This window comes from Balaenoptera borealis (genome assembly GCF_965194805.1).
Source record: "Balaenoptera borealis genome assembly, chromosome: 13".
Classification (NCBI taxonomy): domain Eukaryota; kingdom Metazoa; phylum Chordata; class Mammalia; order Artiodactyla; family Balaenopteridae; genus Balaenoptera; species Balaenoptera borealis.
This window is the reverse complement of record NC_138870.1, coordinates 101,935,989-101,954,016: the sequence shown is the minus strand read 5'-3', so window position 1 is coordinate 101,954,016 and position 18,028 is coordinate 101,935,989. Positions and strand designations below refer to the sequence as shown.

Below are 18,028 nucleotides of genomic sequence, written 5' to 3'. Positions count from 1 at the left end.
ATGGACTGACATTTCTTGCCCAGCAACTGTGTGTGTGTGAACCAGAGTTTGTCAGAGGCCAGCAGAGCTGACCTTGAAGGCTCAGCCCAGAATCCCCCATGAGAGAGAGAAGAAGCAGGCAGGGACTCACTGTCTTCTCCAAGACACTGCAGTTTCTTATGAAAACACAAACAAAAATCCTTAGCCTCTTGCCTTGCCCAAATATGGAGAAAATATTTGGGGGAAAAAGTTAAAATAATAATCTACTGAGGCCCAGAAACATTCTGCAAAAAAAGTTTTGGATTTATAAACAAGTTTCCACTTCAAAGTGCTGACTTTTGTTTGGCAGATTCTGAAGAAGGGAAAAGCACAGGAGATACGAGCCGTTTGCCTGGGTGACACTCACGCTGGTGTCAGTGGAGGGAAACTGGGGTGCCAAAGAGGCCCTGACACCTGCCAATGCTTCAGCCCAAACGTCCCATGTGGACATTCCAAAAATTTTTTTTGCAAATACCAATTTTTAAAAAATTTCCCCTTTTGATCAGGCCCATTCCAGGGCCCTGAGTCTTCCATCTGACTTAATATTTTACTTCCAGTTTTATTGAGATATAATTGGCGTACAGCCCTGTATAAGTTTAAGGTGTACAGCATAATGATTTGACTTACGTACATCATAAAATGATGATCATAGTAAGTTTAGTGAACATCTATCATCTCACATAGACACAAAATTAAAGAAGTAGGAAAACAATTTTCTTTTTAACATCTTTATTGGAGTATAATTGCTTTACAATGCTTCCTTAGTTTCTGCTGTATAACAAAGTGAATCAGCTATATCCCCTCCCTCATATCCCCTCCCTCTTGCGTCTCCCTCCCACCCTCCCTATCCCACCCCTCTAGGTGGTCACAAAGCACCGAGCTGATCTCCCTGTGCTATGCGGCTGCTTCCCACTAGCTATCTATTTTACATCTGGTAGTGTATATATGTCAGTGCCACTCTCTCACTTCGTCCCAGCTTACCCTTCCCCCTCCTCGTGTCCTCAAGTCCAGTCTCTACATCTGTGTCTTTATTCCTGTCCTGCCCCTAGGTTCATCAGACCTTTTTTTTTTTTTAGATTCCATATATATGTGATGAGAAATCTTAGGATTTATTCTCTTAACAACGTTCATAGGTAACATACAGCAGTGTTCATTATATTTATCATGTTATACATTACAACCCTAGTACTTATTTAACTTATAACTGGAAGCTTGTAGCTTTTGACTGAGTTCATCCAGATCCTTCTAGCCCCTACTCCCCACCTCTGGTAACTACAAACCTGATCTCTTTTTCTATGAGTTTTTTTGTTTTTGAAGTGTAATCGACTACAGCACTATGTTAGTTCCATCTGACTTTAAATCCATTTGTGTATTTCAATCCATCAGACCATCTTTCTGAACCCTGGCCTGGACTACGTGCTTGCTAGGAGGCCACGGAGCAGGAAGTTCTGTGAAGGGAAAGGTTATACAAACCCAGCCCTGCACAGACCTCCTTTGAATTTGAAACATGGGGAGTTTATAGGTCGGAAATTCTTGACCCAGAAATGTTTCTCCAAGGGCCAGAGAGGCCAGAGAGGCCTGAGCCGGTTTCCACAACTCTTTTCTTTTGATGTCACCCCAGCAAACACTTGGTCTTAGTCTTGGCCACATCTGAGAAGTCCTGGAAGCCAAGCTTTTAGCTGCCGTGAGATTTAGTCACTTTCAAACAAAATGAAACAGAACGAAATGGGAGCAAAGAAACCCCAGCCCCCAGGAGCTCCCCCATCCACCGCCAGCTCCAGGGTGCTCTCAGCAGCCCCCACCTCTCTCCGCGTGCCCCAGACTCCTCCCCCCGACCCCCCGCATCCTGCAGAACAGCCCCAGCAGGGCCCTGAAGAGCCTTGGCTCTGGTTCTTTCTCCAAAGCCTTAGTTTCTTTCTCAGTGAACTGGGGGTACTCAAGGTGCCCCCTGGCAGAGCAGAGGCGTGAAGTGCGGTCGTGGGGTGAACACGACTGGGGTGCTGGGCAGTGTGGGGAGTTAGAGCCTCCAGACCTTCACCCTCCTTCTCCAGGCCATCAGAGGCCTCCCTTTCAGTGCCCGCTCAGGTAGAATCCAACCTTACTCTGCAGGTATTTATTGAATGCCTACTATGTGCTGGCCACACCAGTCTCCCAAGTGACTCAAATCCATCTGTTCCTTTCTGGTCCTGTTCCTGCTGCCTGGCACATGCTATTACTTTGCTAGGGCTGCTGTAACAAATACCACAGACTGGCGGGGAGGAGGCGGGGCTGAAACAACAGAAACTTAGTTTCTCACAATTCTGGAGCCTAGAAGTCTGAGATCAAGGTGTCAGCAGGACTGGTTGCTTCTGAGTCTCTCTCCTTGGCTTGCAGGTGGCCGCCTTCTCCCTGTGTCCTCAGATGGTCTCCCTCTGTGTGTCTGTGACCTAATCTCCTCTTCTTATAAGGATGCCTGTCATATGGATTAGGGACCATCCTAATGACCTCATTTTACCTTATCACCTCTTTAAAGACCCTGTCTCCAAATATAGTCACATTCTGAAGTACTGGGGGTTAGGACTCCAACATTCACCCGTGACACACATACTTGGCTCTGTCTATGCCTTCCTGCCTGGACTAATAACATAATAACAACAATTGCCCTTATGTGTCGAGGACTACGCTAAGTGTTTTACACACGTTAACTCATTTATCACATCCAGTCTGAGAGGCAGGTATGATTATTACCTCCATTTTACAGATGAGGAAACTGAGGCTCAAAGAGATTGAGCCTGTTAGACTGTAAGCTCTGTGGAGGCAGGAACCTTGTCTTTAACCCCAGCACAGTGCCTGATGCTGTTATGCAGGACAGACAGACATGCCCAGTGTCTCCCAGGTAGGGAGTAGGGAGAGGATTTTAAACCCATGTCATGGGACCCCATCATCCATGCCCTAACCACTGCACAGACCTGCCTCTTCTTTGGTCTCCTCTCCCCCAGAAACCAGAGTGGCATTTCTAAAATGCAAACCTGGGCGTCACTTCCTCATATAAAACCCTTCAGAGGCCCTGACCGTCCTCAGGATAAAGTCCAAGCTTCTTACTCCGGCATCCAAGGCCTCACATGGCTGGTTAGCTCCCGCCAACCTCTCCGCCTTCCCTCTCTCCCCCAACTCGGGGCACTAACCCTCCTGAACATTGGCATGTCCCCAAGCTCACTACGCTCTCTCTTGCCCTCTGTTGCTCCAAAGATGCGGCCTTTTGCAGCGTCCCCCAGCTTTGGTATCAACAACTGACGTTTTCTCAAGACTGATTTTGACTGCTGCCCTCAGACGGCTGCCCAAGGCCTTTCTGCACATGTTGTGCCCACTGCTTGGACTGCCTGTACTCCACACTCTTCCATGGAAGCCACCTGTCCTCCAAGGCCCGGCCCAAATCCCTCTTCCTCCAGGAAGGCTTCCTTCCATGTCTCTCCACACGTGCCATGGCTACTATGATGACATCATGCCGGTGATGTGTCTTGCTCCCTCAAACCCCAGAGTAAGAGCCCATCCCGGGCTGTGATAGGATCTTCCTTGTTACAGTGACTCCCATGCCCTGCACTGGGCACATGCCCAGCAGTGTTTGATGAATGAATAAGTGAAAGAATTTTTATTTTTTATTTTATTTTTTAAAAAATTAATTGATTTATTTGGCTGCGTTGGGTCCTAGTTGCGGCACACGGGATCTTGGTTGTGGCATGCAGGATCTTTCCTTGCGACACACAGGCTTCTCTCTAGTTGTGGTGCACGGGCTCCAGAGCGCACGGGCTCAGTAATTGCAGTGCGTGGGCTTAGTTGCCCCGCGGCGTGTGGGATCTTAGTTCCCCTGACCAGGGATCGAACCCGTGTCCCCTGCACTGGAAGGCGGATTCTTAACCACTGGACCACCAGTCCAGTGGTTGTTGTTTTGGTTTTTTTCTCTTTTAGTTGTGGCTCACGGGCTCTAGAGCGCAGGCTCAGTAGTTGTGGCACACGGGCTTAGTTGCTCCGCAGCATGTGGGATCCTCCCAGACCAGGGCTCGAACCTGTGTCCCCTGAGCCAGCAGGCGGATTCTCAACCACTGCGCCACCACCGTGAAAGAATTTTGCTGTACAGGAGACACTGGCACAACCTTGTAACTGAACTATACTTCAATTAAAAAAAAAAAAAGATGGACTTCCCTGGTGGCACGGTGGTTAAGAATCTGCCGCAACTACTGAGCCCGTGTTCCACAACTACTGAGCCCGCGCGCCTAGAGCCCGTGCTCTGCAACAAGAGAAGCCACCGCAATGAGAAGCCCGTGCACCGCAATGAAGAGTAGCCCCTGCTCGCCGCAACTAGAGAAAGCCCGCGTGCAGCAACGAAGACGCAACACAGCCAAAAATAAAAATAAAAATAAAGAAAGAATAACAGCCGTAGGGAGGGTGTGGGGAAACCAGCACTTTCAATTATCCTTATAACTTGGTATAGCCCAGTAGAGATGTTTTTGGTTTTTATTTAATAAAAAATGTTCTATTTAATAAAAATCAAAATTGTAAAATGTAAAAAAACATTTTAATGAATATGAGCAGAAGAGAGGTGGCTCTTTGAAGGCGCCAAGTTCATCTCGGTTCACACCAGACGCCCTCTAGGAAGGAGCTGTAGCGAGGCGTGCGGCCGGCTGGCATCACTGCAGGCAGGAGGGGTGTTCACACCGTGGACGTATTTTGCAGGCTGAGCCACCAGGATGCTGCTGGTGGATTGGATGTAGGGTGTGGGTAAGGGAGGAATCCAGGGTGGCCCCAAGCTCTGGCCCGAGGAGCTGGAAGGATGGAGTTGCCCTTAAGCGAACGGGGAAGGCGCTGGGAAGAGCAGCTTTGGAGGGGAGAGGGAATCCAGACGTCAGTTTTAGACCTTCTCATTCAGTTGAGGCTCTGGAGCCCAGAGAGGGCGAGTGGCTGGGGTAAGCCACCCAGCCACTCGGAGGCGTGGACAGACCCTGGTGATCTTCCCGCCCCTGGTGGTGTCCGCTTTGAGGTCTAGGAGGCCGGTTCTCTGACGAGGGCCCCATCCCTGGGCTTCGGAGAGTTTACGGAGCCAGTGGCAGCTTCTCCCACCCGGTGACACTGGAAGGGTGGCAGGAGGGGCGTGGCGGGGACTGATTTACAACCTGAGAGTAACTGACATCCCCCAGCGCCGCCAGCTAGCTGCCCAGTCCCGTGCAGGGCACAGCGGCCTGAGGGCCGTCAGACCCACGGGTCCTGGAGGAGCTCTTTGGAGCCCCGGTGCCAAGGCCGAAGGGGGTACTGTGGGGCAGAGCAGGGTCAGGGGTGCTCTGGCGTCACACCCACCCACCACCTCCCGCGCCTCATGGTGGGCGAGGTGAGCCTTCTCCGGATGAGTGGTGACAAACTGGTTTGTCCGTGTCTGGAATGGAGCCCAGATTAGACATTAATCTCTCCCTGTCTGTGTGATCTGGAGGCTGGCAGGCATGGGGGGCCCTGAAACGCCTGGGTCGGCTTGTTCTCTCTCCGTCACGTGGCCACGGGCAACCCGCTCACTCCCCAGTGGCCCCTCACCCTGGCCAACCCTGTGGGTCAGAGCCTGGAGGGTGAGAGCAGAAGGGGGGGCACTTTACAGCTCCCAGGCTCCTGCCCCGCCTCCTTCACGCCTGCAGGAGCTTGGGGGGGCATCTCCCCCACTTTACAGAGGAGAAAACAGGGGTTACCAGCTGCAGTGCCTTTCCCCAAGTCTCCTGCCCGAACTGACCCTGCGCCCCAGGCCGCCAGCTCTGCCTCGCAGAGGCTGTGTTTCAGGGGTTCAGGAGGGATGGGAGCTATGGATGGAGGGGATGGGGTGGGGCCTCCCCAAGCCGGGCACTGGGAGCCTGGACTCCAGGCCTCTGCCTGATCGACTGCTGCTCAGCCCCCCTCCCAGTCCCATCCATCCCAGGACAGCCCGGCCCACCGGGACGGGCCTGCGAGTACATCCAAATCCACCCCCTGGCGGGCTGGTGGGGACACGGAGGCCTGGAGGGAAGAGCTGAGTGCAGCCAGCCAGTCAGGCCCCAGCAGGGTCATCTCAGAAGCCTGTGTCCTTGTCCCATCTCTGCTCCCATTTCCAACAACACGCAGGCCGCAGCCCCGGCCCTTTCTCAGCCTCTCCCAGCACAGATATAGAGCAGTTCCAACCTGGTCTTTTCTGACGCTGCCCTTTGGGTACCAGTGCCTGAATGTGAACACCCTGCCAGTAACCTCAGCTCTCAAATGAATTCTCTATTTCGTGTTTTCATCCTACCCAACCCTCTAATGGTCACCACTCTAAAAGGCCTGAAAAGCTAGGTCACATGACTCTGTGAACTTCTGGGTGGGTGGGAGGGTCCCTGGATAGTTCCCCACAGAGGCTGGGAGGCATTCAGGTCAAGTCCCCAGATTTGCTGTCAGTCTCTGTGGTCTTGGGCACGTTGACTGTACCTTGCGCCGTGTCTTATTTGCAAATGATCTTAATCTCTCCCTCACGATCTGCTCTAAGGACTAAATAAGCTAATGTATATAACAAGGACTCAATGGCAAGGATTAAATAAGATGGTGCAGATCATGAGTACTTGACAAATAAATAAATGAGTCCTGGGCATTTCCTTGTTTAGCAGAGTCTTACTGCAGACAAATAACCCCACTGGGGGGTTTAGAACACCAGAGGGAAAGGAGCCCATCAGTGCAGCCCATGGAGGTCTGAGGGCGCAAAGATGTGGGTGGAAAGATGGAAAGGGAGTCGGGAGGGACACACGGAGAGAGCCTGGTCTTTGCCTGGTCCGTGCCCAATGGCTGAAGGTACCTTGGAGCAGTGACCACCTAAGGGTGTCCTCCCCAGCGTTTGAGCTTAGCTTGTAAATCTTAGATTCTAATGATGTATGACTCTATCAAATGTGAACACTGAGAAAAGATTTTTTTGGGGGGAGGGGGCGGCCACACCACACAGCTTGCGGGATCTTAGTTCCCCAACCAGGGATCAAACTCGGGCCCCAGGAGTGAAAGAGCCGAGTCCTAACCACTGGACCGCCAGGGAATTCCCAGAAAAGATGTTTTTTTGCTATGGAAATTTAAAACACAAATAGAAATAGAAAGAACAGAATATACGTATCACTTGGTTTCATCAATGATCAGCATTTTGCCAATTTTGTTTCATCCATCCTCCTGACTTAAAATAATTTTTTATCCTGGAAAATTGTAAATCTATTACAAAAGTAGAGCAATGGAACAATGAATCTCCAGTACCAGTCCCCCAGCTTCAACAATTATTAGCTCTTTCATCATTTATTTTGTCTATACTCACACCCATTTGCCCCTCCCCAGAGATGATTAGGAAGCAAATCCCAATTTACAATGAATGGAAATTACGAAATATTGGATTATTCCATTGAGTCTTTGCCTTGAGTTGGAAAATGTCTTCAAACAAATGTATTCCTTATCAATATAATAATTAAATGAATGATAAGAGTCACAAGTACATTCTATTAGGGTCACCTTCTGGGAATATTATGGTAACTTTTTTTTTTAATTTTTTAAAAATTTTATTTATTTAGTTATGGCTGCGTTGGGTCTTCGTTGCTGTGCGCAGGCTTTCTCTAGTTACGGCGAGTGGGGGCTGCTCTTCGTTGCGGTGCGAGGGCTTCTCATTGCAGTGGCTTCTCTTGTGGAGCACAGCCTCTAGGGCGCATGGGCTTCAGTAGTTGTGGCACGCAGGCTCAGTAGTTGTGGCGTGCAGGCTTAGTTGCTCCGCGGCATGTGGGATCTTCCCGGACCAGGGATCGAACCCGTGTCCCCTGCATTGGCAGGCAGATTCTTAACCACTGTGCCACCAGGGAAGTCCTATGGTAACTTTTTATCTTATGTGTCACTATGGAGTCATGGTATTTCATAGATTCAACGTGTTTCAATCAAGCACAGTCAATTTACTTCTTTTAGTGCTCAAACTGCCAGACCTTTGGCCAATGGGAGGCCCTTTAATTTAGCTCTTGTGTCCTCTTGACATGACCCCAGTGAACCTTTTTTTTTTTTTAATTAATTTATTTATTTTTGGCCGTGTTGGGTCTTCGCTGCTGCGCACGGGCTTTCTCTAGTTGAGGCAAGCAGGGGCTACTTTTCGTTGCCGTGTGCGGGCTTCTCGTTGCGTTGGCTTCTCTTGTTGCGGAGCACAGGCTCTAGGTGCATGGGCTTCAGTAGTTGTGGCACGCGGGCTCAGTAGTTGTAGCTTGCGGGCTCTAGAGCGCAGGCTCAGTAGTTGTGGCGCACGAGCTTCGTTGCTCCGCGGCACATGGGATCTTCCTGGACCAGGGCTCAAACCCGTGTCCCCTGCATTGGCAAGCGGATTCTCAACCACTGTGCCACCAAGGGAAGCCCGCCCAGTGATCCTTAAAGCTTCCTTGCCCTGTGACTCATCAAGATGGCCCAGGTTTACCAGGAGGCTCCTGGCCCATACGTGGGGATAAGGAAGATATTTATATATCATCATTAATAATTGCTAATGTAGTTATTTCAAATCATGAGTTTGTGTCAATATTTCCAATATAGTTCCAACATTAGAGTACTCCCACTTACAGTATTTGATTCTATAATTGTTACTTATGTTCTTATCTGAAAATCTTGACTCCTAACATATGAACATATATACTTAGTTGTTTTTGCTTATGATACAATAAAATAGTTCCAAAATAACTCTGCCAGATTCATACAGGAGAAAAGAAAAGAAAACTACTGAATCAAGTTCAGGATTTTATAAGAAGTTCCTTTTTACGCATCCCTTTGTGATGGTTAATTATATGTGTCAAGTTGGCTGGACCATGGTGGCCAGATATTTAGTCAAACATTATTCTAGATGTTTCTGTGAAAGTGTTTTTTGGATGAGATTAACGTTTAAATTGAATGGACTTTGAGTAAAGCAGATTACCTTCCATAAAGTGGGTGGGCCTCGTCCAATCAGTCGAAGGCCTGAACAGAACAAAAGACTGACCTCTCTCTGCCGAGCAAGAAGGAATTCTGCCTCCAGATGGCCTTGGACTTGAACTGCAGCTCTTCCCTGTTGCTCTTCTGCAGTCTCCAGTCTGCCAGCTGCCCTGTAGAGTTTGGACTTACCAAGCCTCCAGGATCACATGAACAAATTTATTAAAAATAAATCAACCTCCCATCCAAGTACTAACCAGGCCCCACCCTGCTTAGCTTCCACAGTAATTAACACAACATTGTAGTTCAACTATACTTCATTAAAAAACAAAACAAAACAAAAAATAAATAAATCAACCCCTCTCACGGTCTGGAGACATTGTTGGCTGTCACAACCAGGGAGATGGGGAGGGGTGCTGCTGGCATCCACTGGGTAGAGTCCAGAAATGCCAATATACATCCTACAATGCACAGGGCAGCCCCACACAGCAAAGAATGATCCCGCCCCAAAGGTCCGCTGTGCTGAGTTGGAGAAACTCTGCTCTAAGGCATATGTCATCCACACTCTGTGTAGCCTGTAAGCAGTCACTTAACAGACAGCGACTGCCACGTTCCCTTTTGCTTCCCATTCGGGTGGGTAATATAATGGTAGTTCAGTTCTGGGTTGCCTTCAGCTTTGGGCAAAATACAGCACCTGGAGGAGAGGGGCGTCTGCTCTAGCGGTCCGCTTCGGGGTGATGCAGCGGAATCCTGAGCGTGCAGAGTGCTGGCCACCAAGGGATGAGAATGACCAGCTGTGCCAGGTGCTGCCAGAGGCCACATAGCTCGGGGCTGATGAGCGCACATTAGACTTGGTGACGTGGGAGCGCCCGGGGGCCTTATGCCAGCCAGCTCAGAGGATCAGGGGCTGCTAGCCAGGATGCAGGAGGCAGCGGAAGAGGGAGGAGGCGGTGAAACACGGGGAGAGCTTTCAAGAAGTGTGGCCGGAAAAGCGTGAGAAACAGGGAGGGGGAAGCTGTCGTGCAGGGAGGAGCCCACAGGGGGCCGCGTCCAGGGGAGACCCTGGCGCTGGGGTCTCGGGGTCTCAGGGTCTGCTGTGGGGCCGTGGAGGGGGCGGGGCGATGAGCGTCGGATTCGAGAGCTCGCCCAGCGGGACGGCTCAGGGCAGCCTGCAGGCTAGGAAGGCGAGTCCCCCCCTCCACAACCCCGATCTGGAAGAGGAATAATCAGTCCTCAGAAGTTACAGACAGAGGTGATGGGTCGGGGCTGGAGGCAAGGAGCCCAGTTACTGAGCATCTGTGCCCACCTAAGCATGCGTGGGGTGGGGGGCCAGGACCTCCACCACCGACCACCCAGGAAAGCTGCATGGGCCTCCGAGCTCCCAGATTTACTCACCTGAAAACGATTTCCCAAGTGGCCATACTGGGGTCATGCGTGACCCAGGCGCATCCCTGCCTGAGGACTCACCATCCACTGTCTTGGGAGAAGGAAACAGTGACTGACAGTGTGGACAGGGCCCCAGGGCGCTTTGGGAACTCAAGGGAGGTTCCTGGCCCAGCCAGAGGCCCAGAGGACTTCCTGGAGGCGGTGGTACCTCAACTGGGTCTTATAGGGCGAAGAGGGGCCATGAGGTGCATGGAGTGGGTTTTTGGTGCAGCGGGGACTATAGGGAATGGACCGGAGCCCCCAGAGTACCGCCCTGCCTGCGGAGCGCTGGCCCCTCCCTTGTCTCCTTCCCGCTGTCAGCGGGGCCGCGCGCTGGTGTCGGGCGCCTCCTGGCGGCGCCCCGCGCGCGGTTCGGACAGGGACCGGGCGGGGTGGTGGCGGTGCTGGGAATGGGCCAGACCCCCCAGGCTGACTTACCCCGGTTCTATTCGAATCAGAAGGAAGAGAACGAGCTTTTGGAGGAGGAAAATATTTTAGCGTATATCTTTGATATATTTGTGTCTATACTAACGCAGTCGTAAAATAGTTTTAATTAATGATGAAGAAATGTTTACATACTGAGGTTTGGGGAAGTCATTCTGGCATATACAAGGCTTAACTTGAAATTCATGCTGCCTTGGCTCTCTCCGTCTCTCCTGGGATAACCGGATCAACTCCTTCCAGGCCCTCCTGCTTCTGCTGCTTCCTCCGTGTGGCAGCAGGAAGGACCCAACGTGGACATGTGAGTCTAGACATCCCACCTCATTCCTTAGGGCTCAAAAAGAAGCAGACCCAGGAGTAGATACGAGAGACCCTCCATCGTTCCTAAAGTCAAGGAGAAGTGCCTTGAGCTTCCCGGAGACCAAAGCGCAGAGGGAAATAGGGTCCGTTTCTCTTATGGGTTCAGTGCTCAGGAATAGTGAGGAGTCAAAGGTGAAAGATTCCTCTGACTCCCCAAGATTCCTGGGGTCCCAAAGTTCCCCCAGAGTGGATTTGATTGAACCACAAGAGCACAGAGCTTCGGGCAAATTCTGGGTCACAGGATGGACCCTCAAGGAGTCATGTTTCTGATCTCGGTAATTAGCAGTTCCGAGGAGGAAGCGGTGAAGAGGAGGTGCATCCTCAAGGAATCCTGGAATATCATGGCCCCTGGAAAGCATCAAGGCTTCCTCCCCCTTGGAGGTGGGGCAACCGAGGCAGGGAAGAGGGGAAGGGATGTGGCTGAAGCCATGCAGGCCAATTCTGCAAATATTTACCGACAACTGGACCAATTGAAGCACTGAGTGGCAGGCCTGTGTAAGGCCAGTCCCCTGCATCCCTCAGGAAGAGGGGAGAAGGCATGCGGGCAGAGCTTGTCTCACAGCGACTCCAGGCCAGCCTGGCTGCGGGCTTTGCATCACAGACCCAGAAATAATGACCAAAGGGGTTCCCACACAATCCCTGCCACCCTCCGCGCCTCACCCCATCAGACGGTCCCCCTCCTAGGATCTTCTGTGAAACAGGGTGATGATACTGCATTCTGGGGTGTGATGTCTGTCATGAATGAAGGGAGCTCTCACTGTTCTAGGGTGAAGTCCAAAGCCTGGCATTTAAGGCTCTCCTTAACCCCCCCTGGCAACCCTCAGCTGCAGCCAGACTGAGAGGGGCCTTGCTGGGCCACCTGACAAGGGCCTGGAGGAACAAATCTGTCCCCTGCTCAAAATCCATCCCCAGCTCCCTGGCGACTCCCCCCACTCCCAGCTCTGCCCAGGCCACAGACTCAGTGGCCGGGGAGCCGAGAAGTGGAGAGAAAACTGGCAGGTGGGGACCAAGGCCAGCTGGGGAGCCCGTGCCGGGTCCAGAGGGGCCCTGGGTCCTCTGCTCTGGCCGATGGGCAAGGCACACGCAGTCACGTTTTTCAAGTAAAATCAGAAATACGGATTTTTTAAAAATTGGAATCACCCTATTTTTAATCTACAGGTTTTTGAGGTATAACTGACATATAATAAAGCTCACATGTTTAAAATGTATGATCTGATGAGTTTTGACATATATATCAAGTTTGACATATCTATCTCTCTATCTATGTATATGTGTGTATATATATATATATATATATATTTGTGAAGCTACCACTACAATCAAGACGATGACCATTTCCATCACCCCCCAAAGTTCCCTCATGCCCCTTTGTAATCTATCCTCTTCGTCCTCCCGTCCCTTCTACCCCACCCCCAGCCAACCACAGGTCTGCTTCTGTCACTATGGATGCAATTGCATTTTTTAGATTTCATGTGAATGGAGTCATATGGATTGTTCTCTTTTTGTGCCTGGCTTCTTTCACTGAGTATAATTATTTTGAGCTTCAGCCATGTGGTTACACGTATCGAGTTCGTTCCTTTTTACTGCTGAACAGTATTCCATTGTAAGGATGGACAATTTGTTGATCTATTCACCTGTGGTGGACAATGGGTTGTTTTCCCTTTTGTTCTTTTAGCTGTTACACATAAAGCTCCCGTGAACACTCATGTGCACCTCTTGTATGACCATGTGCTTTCATTTCTCTTGGGTAAATCCTAGAATTGGAATGGCTGGGTCACGTGGAAGGCATGTGTTTAACTTCTTAAGGAACTGCCAAATTGTTTCCCAAAGTGGACGTACGTTTCCAGTCTCACCAGCCACATATGAGGGCTCTGGTTCCTCACATCCCCACGGACACCTGGAACGGTCAGTCTTTAATTTTGGCCATCCTGGTGTGTGTGCAGTGCTACCTCGTTATGAGAGCTCATTCCCTAATGACTAATGCTGTTGTACTTCTCTTCTTGTGCTCATTTGTCATCCCTGTATCTTCTCTGGTGAAAGGTTTATTCAGATCTTTTGCCTGTTGAATGAAAATTGGTTTGTCTGCCTTCTTACTGTCTAGTCATAGAGTTCTTTTTATATTCTAGATCGTACAGTTTCAACGGGGGCAGTATTGCCCCCAAGGGGGTGAAAATTGGTTCTGAGGGAGGGAGTGAAAAAAATCATGTCCTTTTTATGAAGAAAGTATGAATATACATACAGTACAGAAGCAGTATCTGTGCTATTAAAATTTCATGGGGGTAATTAGGGAAAAAAAAAAATGCCTAAAAAGGGTCCGTGAGGGAGGGAGGGGTGAAAAAAGACTGAGAAACGTCGTTGTAGATACAAGTCCTCTGTTGGATATTTGTTTTGCAGAGAGCAAAAATTTTAAATTTGGGTAAAGTCCAATTTATCAACTATTCCTTTCAAGGTCCAAATTGATCCAATACTATTTGTTGAAACACTTTTCTTTCCCCACTGAATTGCTTTGCTTTTTGACCTCTGTCAAAAATCAATTGACCAGGGCTTCCCTGGTAGTGCAGTGGTTAAGAATCTGCCTGCCAATGCGGGGGACACAGGTTCAAGCCCTGGTCCGGGAAGATCCCACACGCCGCGGAGCAACTAAGCCCGTGCGCTACAACTACTGAGCCCGCGAAACACAACCCCTGAAGCCCGTGCGCCTAGAGCCTGTGCTCTGCAACAAGACAAGAAACCACAATGAGAAGCCTGTGCACCGCGACGAAGAGCAGTCCCCGCTCGACACAACTAGAGAAAGCCTGTGCACAGCAACAAAGACCCAACGCAGCCAAAAATAAATAAATAAATAAATGAAATAAATTGACTGTATATGTGTGGGTCTATTTCTGGACTCTCAATTCTGTTCCAACTAACTCAAATATTTTTAGTATATGGTGCAGACCAAAGAGAAGTCCGTCTTTGATCCAACTGCTATGGGCCCTGCCTGTCCTCTGTCTCCCGTGCAGACCTCCTGGCCTGCCTTAGCCAGGCACTTCCTGCCTCAGGCCTGCAGCTGCACCTCCGTCCTGGCCCAGAACCCTCTGCCCCGAGATGATCTCCTGGTCAGTGTCTCCTCCTCCGAGAGGGAGGCCCCTCTGGCCCCTCTCCGTGGCATCACTCTGTTGGTTTGGTTCTAGGAGAGCTCGGCGAGGTCTGCAGGCACCAGATCACGCACAGGGCCGTGTAGACAGAGGTGGAGAATTGGGGTCTTATTCTATGTGAGAAGGAAGCAGGAGTGACAGGATCAGACTTCAGGTCTGGGGATGTCGCTCTGGCTGTCACACGGAGGTGGACTGGAGAGAACAGTGTGGAGACCCCGGCCGGCACACGGACCCCGCTGGCCACTCATGCTGCCTGCAATCTCGTCATCAGAGCCATCCCTCCTTTTGAGAGCAGCGCCCGCGAGAATGAAAGTAGCTCTGGTTGGCCTCGCTCTGGGGTCTCAGGTGGTGGGAATCAGGAGAAGCAGGGGCTGGTGCGGTGGGCCGCTAGTGTCCCCTGCTGCCAGCCGGAGTAGCAGCACTCCTATGGCTCGCCCTGTCCCTCGGGGTCACGCCCTTCTGTCATCAACTCCCCTCTGGCCAGCGGGGCTTGCAAACTCCTCTGATGATGGCACAGTCCTCACCCTCACCCTGGTCCACTCACGCATCCACAGACTCAGTGCGTGTGTGTGTTTGTTTTTTTGTTTTTGTTTTTTGTTTTTTTGCCACAGCACAGGGCTTGTGGGATCTTGGTTCCCCGACCAGGGATCGAATCCATGTCCCCTGCAGTGGAAGCACAGATTCTTAACCACTGGACCACTAGGGAATTCCCTCAGAATGTGTTTATTGAGCACCTACTATATGCCGGCTCTGGGCCAGGTGGTGGAGCTATACCACCACCTGACAGTAAGCAGACGTGTCCTTGCTCTCAGGGCCCCAGGCTGGTGGGGGAGTGAGAGAGTAATCAAGAAATCACACCCTGAGTGGGTCGTTGTGAATTGAGATGGGTGCTCCGAAGCACAGGACTGGGTCAGGGCAGAAACAGGGTTCCAAGAGATCAGATGAGACAGGAATTGGACCTGGTTCAGGGATTCCTGGGGGCTTCCCGGGGGCTCCCCTGGGGAAATGATGGCTGAACTGGATGGGAAGGATGGGAAGGTGCAAAGAAGTTCCAGGTGGAGGAAAAGGCAAACGTGTAAGTCCCGCAGCTGGAAGGACGATGGCTCACTGAGAAACAGAAAGAAAGCCAGTGAGCAGGAGGGCAGGGGTGAGGAGAGGGACCCAGGGGCCTGATGGGTCCTGCCGCCTTCAGGTCAGGACTTGGCCCGTATCCCAGGGCCAGGGAGAGCACACAGTGCTAAGCAGGGAACTGACATATTCACATTTGGATGTTGGAAAGATCACCCTGATCCTGATTCTCAACACCCAGCTGGTAAGGAACATTCTTCTAAGAGAAATATAAATGTGACTGAGGTTTAGAAAGGATTAGAGGATTAATATTAATTTCATTAGGGGTGATGATGATGGTATTGTGGTTATGGAGAAAAATATCCATTTTAAAAAATCAAGGCACATATTGAAGCATTTAGGATTGAACAATCACCATGTCTGAAACTGACTTTAAAATATTAAGGAAAAAGACAAATGAAGAAAAATGGCAAGATAATTAACAATTATTTAAATCTAGGTGATAGGTACAAGGAGTGTCCATTATACTAGTCACTCTACTTTTGGGTTTATTTGAAATATTTCATATTAAACAGAAAAAAAAAGAATAGCAAAGAAAGAAGAAGGAAAGTCAAATAGATAGATCAATGATAGATAGATAGACGGGCAGACAGACAGACAGATAGAAAAGATAACCCTGGTTGTCCAGGCTGGGTTGGAGGGGCCAGGCCTCCCAGGCTGGGCAAGCCCATGAGGACGCTGTCCATTGCAGGTAAATTCTAAAATGACCACCAGTAGCCTTGTGTAATCTTCTCCCTGTGAGTGTGAGTGAGACTTATAGATATGACGGGAGATCGCTCCCATAATTATGTTATGTTAGATGGCAAAAAGGAACTTTGCAGGTGTAATTAAGGTCCCTAATCAGTTGAGTTAATCAAAAGGGAGATTTTCCGAGGTGGGCCAGACCTAATCAGATGGCTCTTCAAAGCAGGAGTTTTAAAGACAAGGAAGTCAGGAGGATGAGCTCCTGTAGCCTTGAAGGCACAGCTTCCATGAGTTCTACAGCTGCAAGGAAACGCATTCTGCTGACAACAACATGAACTTGGGAAAGGACCTGGAGCCTCAGATGAGACGACAGCCCGGGCTGACACCAGGATTTCAGCCTGTGAGACTGAGCAGAGAGCCCAGTTGTGCTGGGCCTGAACTTCCGACACACAACAATTGTGAGACAACAAGCCACTCAATTAGTGATGGTTCGTGACGCAGCAACAGGCAACAAATACACTGTTAAAGAGTTTAGGTGAAAGAATCAGAGGCTTGGATTAGGGTAGTGACAGTGGGGATGGTGTGAAAAGGGTGGGCTTGAGAGTGTTTAGAGGTTCAAATCGCCAGATGGATTAGATATGAGAGCGAGGCAGTGGGACGTCTGGAAAGACTCCTAGGTTTCTGGCTTGAGCAATTGAGAGGCGGGCCTGCAGGAGGACGAGACCAGAGGGACAGCCTAGGTGTCCCTTCAGGCATCTAAGAGAGCTTGCCGAGCAGGCTGCTGGGCCCGGGGAAGGTGAGGGCTGGAGGTGAGGCAACGTGGGCAGTCGCTGGTGTGCGACAGAGGCTAGCGCCAGGGGAATGAGGAGATGGGCCCAGGATGGAGCCTTGGGGATTTGACTCTGAAAGTGCCTGGAAGGGCTGATGGTGGAGGCATGGGTGGTGTCCCGAAAGCTGGGGAAGGGAAACGCCTCAGGGTGAGGGGCAGGGGCTTAGGCTACACGTGACACGGGCCACCAAGGCCTGCCATCATGACCTCTTCATGACCTTTGCACTCTGTCTTCTCCCCTTCCCCATTACCACTGGACAACTCCAGCCCAGGACTCCTGGCCCTCCCCTGACCTCCTTCAGCAGCCTCATCCCCCTCACCGGCCTCCCTGACTCCAGTCCCTACCAATTCTCCAGGGTCCTTCTTATACACTCATGTCTGAGATCACATCCCTGCTTGGGACTCCCTGGGCTCCCAGGGCAGCTCTGGGAGGGCAGGAACCAAGTCGGACTCACCTGCTACTGGGTCCTATGTGGGTGCTGGTGACAAAGTTGCAGATATTACTGTGGCTTGTGATATTTCTGTGGTCTGCAGCCTGCAACCATACTGAAAGGAAAGATAATTTAAGATAGAAGTTTGTGAGAGTGAAGATGTGATTTTTTTCCCCACTCAAGTCCACAGACCTCCTGAATCCTAACTACCAACCCCAAGATGAAGGGTTGGAGCTCCATCCCTAACGAGGCATGAATTGGTGCATCGCCAAGAAGGAAGACAATGTCAGCAAGCAGTGGCAGCAGATTCAGCAGGGCCACTTTGAGTGCAGGAGGACAGATTGGGCTTAAGCAGGAAGACAAGTTCATTGACAGCCAGCCCGCCTGCAGAAAGAGTCAGCGTGGGAGGGCCTGGGCTGAGTTTGAGGGTCAGAGGGCACCCCATGAGGGACCCCAGGCAGGTCCCACCTCTCTGGGCCTTCGTCCCCCATCTGTGTGATGAACAGGTTGGTCCCCAGGCCTCTCAGGGCCTACAGTTCATCTCTGGTAAGGAGGGCCCTCACAACCAACGTGCCATCCAAATGCCCCCCTTGGTTAAGCAAGGGCTCATCGTGAACCTGCCCTCAGACCCACGGATAAGCAAGAACAGAAATGCCTCT

At 50.7% G+C, this 18,028-nt stretch overlaps 2 long non-coding RNA genes across 2 annotated transcripts in view; one reads left to right on the top strand and one right to left on the bottom strand.

Annotated features, from left to right (window-relative positions):
- The window catches only part of LOC309608668, a 314,353-nt gene that overhangs the window by 226,981 nt on the left and 69,344 nt on the right, over positions 1–18,028 (top strand). The gene's annotated exons all lie outside the window — the stretch shown is intronic.
- On the bottom strand, positions 7,290–16,751 carry LOC309609404. The gene is made up of 2 exons (XR_014233415.1): positions 10,330–16,751; positions 7,290–9,131 (listed from the first exon to the last, which is right to left on the bottom strand). It is a non-coding gene; the product is annotated as an uncharacterized lncRNA (long non-coding RNA).